General features: G+C 42.6%; 1 long non-coding RNA gene across 1 annotated transcript; it reads left to right on the forward strand.

Moving 5' to 3' along the window:
• Positions 1-3,680: 3,680 nt before the first annotated feature.
• On the forward strand, positions 3,681-5,584 carry LOC117469247. Its single transcript, XR_004554571.1, has 4 exons — positions 3,681-3,932; positions 4,034-4,101; positions 4,609-4,652; positions 5,428-5,584. It is a non-coding gene; the product is annotated as an uncharacterized LOC117469247 (long non-coding RNA).
• The last annotated feature ends 600 nt before the right edge of the window (positions 5,585-6,184 follow it).

Here is a 6,184-nt window from a genome sequence, read left to right on the forward strand (position 1 = left end):
CTTTAAACTGACGATATGTTTTAGACTGAATTATGCTGTTTAACATTGATTTTAATTTCTAACACTACCAAGCAAGCGTACTCGCGATTGAGAAACACCCACTCTGTCCTAAACGGCAGAAGCAGTGGCGAGCCGCGAGCTTTATACCTAGGCCCTCTGACCCCCACCAATTCCCTCGAAAAAAAGAAAAGAAAATAGTTATTACGTCGCAGCGTATACTTCAGCGGAATATCAAAACAACGGCCCAGGGTGCAAAACGCATCAATGACAGCGACCCTCTACCACACAAAACAACACCTGTGAACCCAATTTGTGTTCTTTGACATTGAAAATGATATTGCATTGTGTTTGTTACTTTCGTTGCAGTTGTATGTCTTAAGTGTAATTTGGCATGCTTTTATTTTGAAGGCGAGTTCACGCTGTTGACAGGAAGTTGTTGTTGCTATGGAAACAAGAAAAGTTTCACAGCGGGCGGAACTTGTCATAAAGTCCGCGGTAAAACGAATGAAAAATATAACAAAAATAATATTTAAAAAATATATATATTTTTTAAATGTTTTTAAATATTATTTTTTAGAATATCTTAGGCCCTCACAGAGGGCCTAGAGGGCCCTGACGGCTCCCCACTGATTAGAAGTCAGTACACATTAGCCTAATTATTAACAGAATGTTGTTCAATTTTGTTCAAAATGGAGTCACTTAGCATTGGCGTTTAAATGTTACATTCTATTATACAAAAACCCCACTTGTCATTTGTGTTTGAATATATTGAATATTCACATACATATGAATATATTAATTTGATTCAAACCATTGGAAGTTTGCGCACTATCTCAAGTATTCACAGCATATTAGACTGTATCTTCTATCTCTCCAATTGCATTTAATATAGAGCATGAACTTAATAACATATTTGTGTATTTGAGAACAAATTGATCAACTGACAGCAAACATTTTTGAGATAATCCCTCTATGTTTAACTTTCATTTGCAGAATGACAAAGCCCAAAACCCAACTGTGCCCTTCCTGCCAGGCCCCAAATTCCCCTGGGGCGTAAAACATGTGTGGCGTGTGGCGTGTGTCTACCCCCTTCAAATAAATAACATTTTTTTTTAAAAAGAAGCGGAATTGAAGGACTCTAGCTGGGGGGCTTCTGTGAAGAGCAACAGGAACGCCAGCAGGACCGTTAAGTCGGCCGAGCTATCTGTGAGTTTAAATGACTTATTATTTAAGATGTTTGGCCTCTCAGACGATTACATATCTTATTTGTCAAACAGCCTTGCCCTCAGTGAATGTGAAACCATTTTTCGGGCTTTAACAAACCAAAAGATTTGTATCATTGATCAATGTGCCTGTATGCAATCTTTTTCGCTCCAATTCTTGCAGGTTCTTAAACTACAGCACGGTCCTTTTCCTTTGCAATAAGGGCCGCAGTGGGGAGATCCGTGGGGATCTGGTCCACCATTTTGGTAACACTGATGGGGTCGTTAGGGAGATCCTACTCAAAATGAGGAAACTCTATGAGTACCTCCTGAAAAGTAAGATCATCCTTGTACTTTATTATCTCATTGTGTAGTCGTCCATGGGCTTTGTGTCAATGCATTCATCAAATTCACACTTCTGTTACATCTATCCCGTTATATCATTAAAATGTCATCCCCCCCTGAGCCTTTTTTATATAATACAACCTATGCTGTATTATAGAACAAAGGCTGTCAACATGGGCTTGTCAGGGCCAGCATGTTATCACTGTGAACACTAAGATACTAATATGAGGGTACCACACTAATGGTATTGCAGTTACCTACTTTTTAGTTTTTATTTATAATTAATTATTTGTATGCATATTTCTTTATTTTGTATTGTGTTTTAAGCCTGTACAGCACTTTGGACAACATTGAAATGTGCTATACACAAATATTTAAAGGGTTGAATTGAATGCAAATGTCGACATTACTCACCTGTAGTTAGCAAGCATGCACGTTATGCATGTGTCTCTAATACAAACACATCTCTGCAGGCATCATAAAGATATGAGGCTGCTCTGTTTTCCCAGTTTGTAACTCTTGCCTCCTCTCTTCCTGTCTTAATCCCTCTCACATGAGATGGGAGAAGAGGAGGAGACACCTCGAGAGACGAGTTGAGGCAAAAGACATTCAATGAAATTAGACATCATGACACTCCTACCTCGCACCCTGCTTTTTATCTGGGCATCCGTAGAAACATGTCAGAGCACCCACAGTTTCGAAATGACACAGAAGAAAAGTCATGCCTATTTTCTTCTGTGAGACGCACGTGGTTCTTTGCAAAAACATACCCGGCAACAACCTGTCAAAAGTCTTATCACCATGTTTCATTACAGATTTAATGTATTTATCTGCAAGTTTTAAATGATTTCTAGTTTAATGAGAGAAGCTGCTCCAGACTGCAACTACATTTTCATTATGATCATGGTCTTAACTAAATACGATAAGTTGTTGTGTTAAACACTGATATGAGAAACATAGCAATATGTCTACAGTCAGCTGTGGTAGCTTAAAAACATTATTTTCACACTACCTGAATTTCATTCACTTAAGAACTACCTGGTTGATTTATAATAAGAGGGAAATTCAATGCATTTAATTAATTTCTTGCAAGTAAGGCCAAAAATAAGTCTTCCTTAAAATGTGTTCTGTTAATTTTCCCTTGTATTATTTTCAACATTTGCAGTGTGTGCTGCACAACAAGCTGCATCAACATCTGCTGGTCCACCAGCCCCCCCTGGACCAGAGCAAGAGCCAGAGCGAGAGCCAGAGACGGAGCGAGAGCCAGAGACGGAGCGAGAGCCAGAGACGGAGCGAGAGACAGAGACGGAGCGAGAGCCAGAGACAGAGACGGAGCGAGAGACAGAGACGGAGCCAGAGCGAGAGCCAGAGACGGAGCCAGAGCAAGAGCCAGAGCCAGAGACAGAGCCCCCCGGCCTCCTTCCGGAGACATTTACTCTCCATCTTTTTTCTCTTCCTCCACCTCCTCCATGCTCCCAGCCTTCTCTCCCCCCCTTGTCTTCTCCTCCACCGCCTCCATGCTCCCAGCCTTCTCTCTCCCCCTTGTCTTCTCCTCCACCTCCTCCATGCTCCCAGCCTTCTCTCCCCCCCTTGTCTTCTCCTCCACCGCCTCCATGCTCCCAGCCTTCTCTCTCCCCCTTGTCTTCTCCTCCACCTCCTCCATGCTCCCAGCCTTCTCTCTCCTCCTTGTCTTCTCCTCCACCTCCTCCATGCTCCCAGCCTTCTCTCTCCCCCTTGTCTTCTCCTCCATCCTCCCAGCCTTCTCTCCCCCTTGTCTTCTCCTCCACCTCCTCCATGCTCCCAGCCTTCTCTCTCCCCCTTGTCTTCTCCTCCACCGCCTCCATGCTCCCAGCCTTCTCTCTCCCCCTTGTCTTCTCCTCCACCTCCTCCATGCTCCCAGCCTTCTCTCCCCCCCCTTGTCTTCTCCTCCACCGCCTCCATGCTCCCAGCCTTCTCTCTCCCCCTTGTCTTCTCCTCCACCTCCTCCATGCTCCCAGCCTTCTCTCTCCCCCTTGTCTTCTCCTCCACCGCCTCCATGCTCCCAGCCTTCTCTCTCCCCCTTGTCTTCTCCTCCACCTCCTCCATGCTCCCAGCCTTCTCTCCCCCCCTTGTCTTCTCCTCCATGCTCCCAGCCTTCTCTCTCCCCATTGTCTTCTCCTCCACCTCCTCCATGCTCCCAGCCTTCTCTCCCCCCCTTGTCTTCTCCTCCACCTCCTCCATGCTCCCAGCCTTCTCTCTCCCCATTGTCTTCTCCTCCACCTCCTCCATGCTCCCAGCCTTCTCTCTCCTCCTTATCTTCTCCTCCACCTCCTCCATGCTCCCAGCCTTCTCTCTCCTCCTTGTCTTCTCCTCCACCGCCTCCACCGTCAAAGAAAAGTCGAAAAGGTTCGATTTGCACTATACTTTATACTATACAATACATTTCTTTAAATGATTGTTTGGAAGACTTATTACCTAATTATTAAATTGGTGTTATTTATTTTTAGAATGCAGGAAACACAGGACCCAGAAGGTGTTCCTCTATGAGAGCATTGTGGAAAGAAGAGTTTTTAATGTAAGTGTGTTATAATTTCTTCCTTTTTGTTTTTCTTGTTAAATAACATAAAAACGTACAGAACATTATTGGTACCGTCTACAGACCATCAGTGAGATATCTGCACAGAGCCCAAACGATACTAACATATAACGCCTCTGAATCCAGAGATACACAAGTATCCACTATCGTACAAGTATGGAGCGGTGAGGTTCCTCAATCCATCCTCGACACTGCACCTTTTGTTGTCATTGTAAGCATTACAGGACTACGTTTTGCATCACCTTATAACCTTGTGTTGTAGGAAACTCCCAGTCTTAAAGAAGCTGCTCCATACTGGTACGATAGTGGATTCTTCTGTATCTCTGGTTTCAGATGCTGTTGTCTGTTAGTATTGTTTATGTGTAGAAATCTAACCTTATTGATGGTCTATAAATGGTACAAATAATGTTCTGTAAAGTTGTATCACCTAACTTTGTAAAGTATCTCTCATTAATATTTCTGTCCATTTCATGTCATGCCTTTCAGCAAAGACAAGAAGTGAAAATTCGCTGGACACCATGCTCCGAGTGGTAAGTTTGTCCTTAATGACCATACATGTATGTGTTGTACTGGAAGCAAAGGGTTTATACACTGATACAGTAGGCTCATCTCAATTGAATACTTTTGTATTGTATGTTGTTATGTAATTTGTCCTACAGAAGAGAGACACAAATCACTAACATATGTATTAGTTATGCTACCCGTATTTGTATATATCCTAAATGTTTGACGTGCTGTGGGTCTACCACACATGCATCACAAACCACAAGTAAGAACTGTACGTTATTATTTTATAATCAAAAAATTATTATAGAATTTGTAAGTATATTTAACACACTTTAATGTTTTTATAGAGTTCGATCTCCTGATTCGTTTAAGAGATTTAATATATTTTACTCTTAATGAAGCACTTTAAACATTTAATGACTCTGATCCTCCTTTAACGGTAAGATCAGCTGCAGTGAGCAGAGGCTGTGCAGCTGGGGGCGGAGGTCTGATGCGCGAGTAGTGTGCTCTCGTGTATCCTCCCTTTCGTCTCCTCTGGAAGCCTCCTCCCTCACCCCTCCTCGACTCCTCCGTTTGCGTTGAAGCGATTGTGACGTCCTTCAACATGGCGTGTCTTGATTGATTTCCGGGTCAAGTCCCGGAGGAGCGGGAGAGAGAGGAGTCGAAGAGGGACATTGAGCTGAAGCTAATGTTTCAAATCCTATTTTAAATTGACTTACTTGCCTGATTAAGCATCAGAAATATATATAGCATGACATATTAATAATTATTCAACTGGTCTTTATGTGTGTTTTGCAGTGGCAAGGACTGGGAGGACACATGGGAGCCTGCCCAAAACTATAGCAGCTCAACATAATAACACACAGACACACACATACACATACACACAGACACACACACACATACATACACAGACACAAACACACACACACACATACACACACACACACACACATACATACACACACACGCACACACACACACACACACACACACACAATACGTTTTTTCAATAAATTGTTTCAATAAATTGTTGTTTCTGTTGTGTATTTTTTGTACAATTATTTCTCAATAGGGTAAAGCCATTTAAAATGTTTTAGTTTTTGGTATGTTAATGCAAATGTGACAATCATTATTTTCGGACTGCCTCAGTCTTAAAACACAAGATAGATATCAATTTTTGTTATGGTCTTCTGTATATCTCATGAATAATACTGGTACAATTTGAATTTGCCCCAAAACGTGGAAATGCAGACCAGATCTTCTAAATGCCAGGGACCGGAACATCAGGAGCATCTCTAAAAGACGATATGTGACAGTCCTGCAGCAACGGACCATATGAGAAACATTATAGCCGCGTTCACACCAAGTACTTTCCTGTACTTAGTTCCGGCACTAAGAGCCCTGGCGCTTTTAACCCCAGGGTACTTAGTACAGATCGCGTTCACACCGGAGTACTTTTCCCTGAGGGAAGATTACAAGTACAGTAGGTGGCGGTAAGCACCTTAAAGTTGTTTGCAACCCGCTACAAAACAAGAGAAGAAGAAAAACTGAT

The sequence above is a fragment of the Trematomus bernacchii genome, unplaced genomic scaffold, assembly GCF_902827165.1.
Source record: "Trematomus bernacchii unplaced genomic scaffold, fTreBer1.1, whole genome shotgun sequence".
Taxonomy (NCBI): Eukaryota; Metazoa; Chordata; class Actinopteri; order Perciformes; family Nototheniidae; genus Trematomus; species Trematomus bernacchii.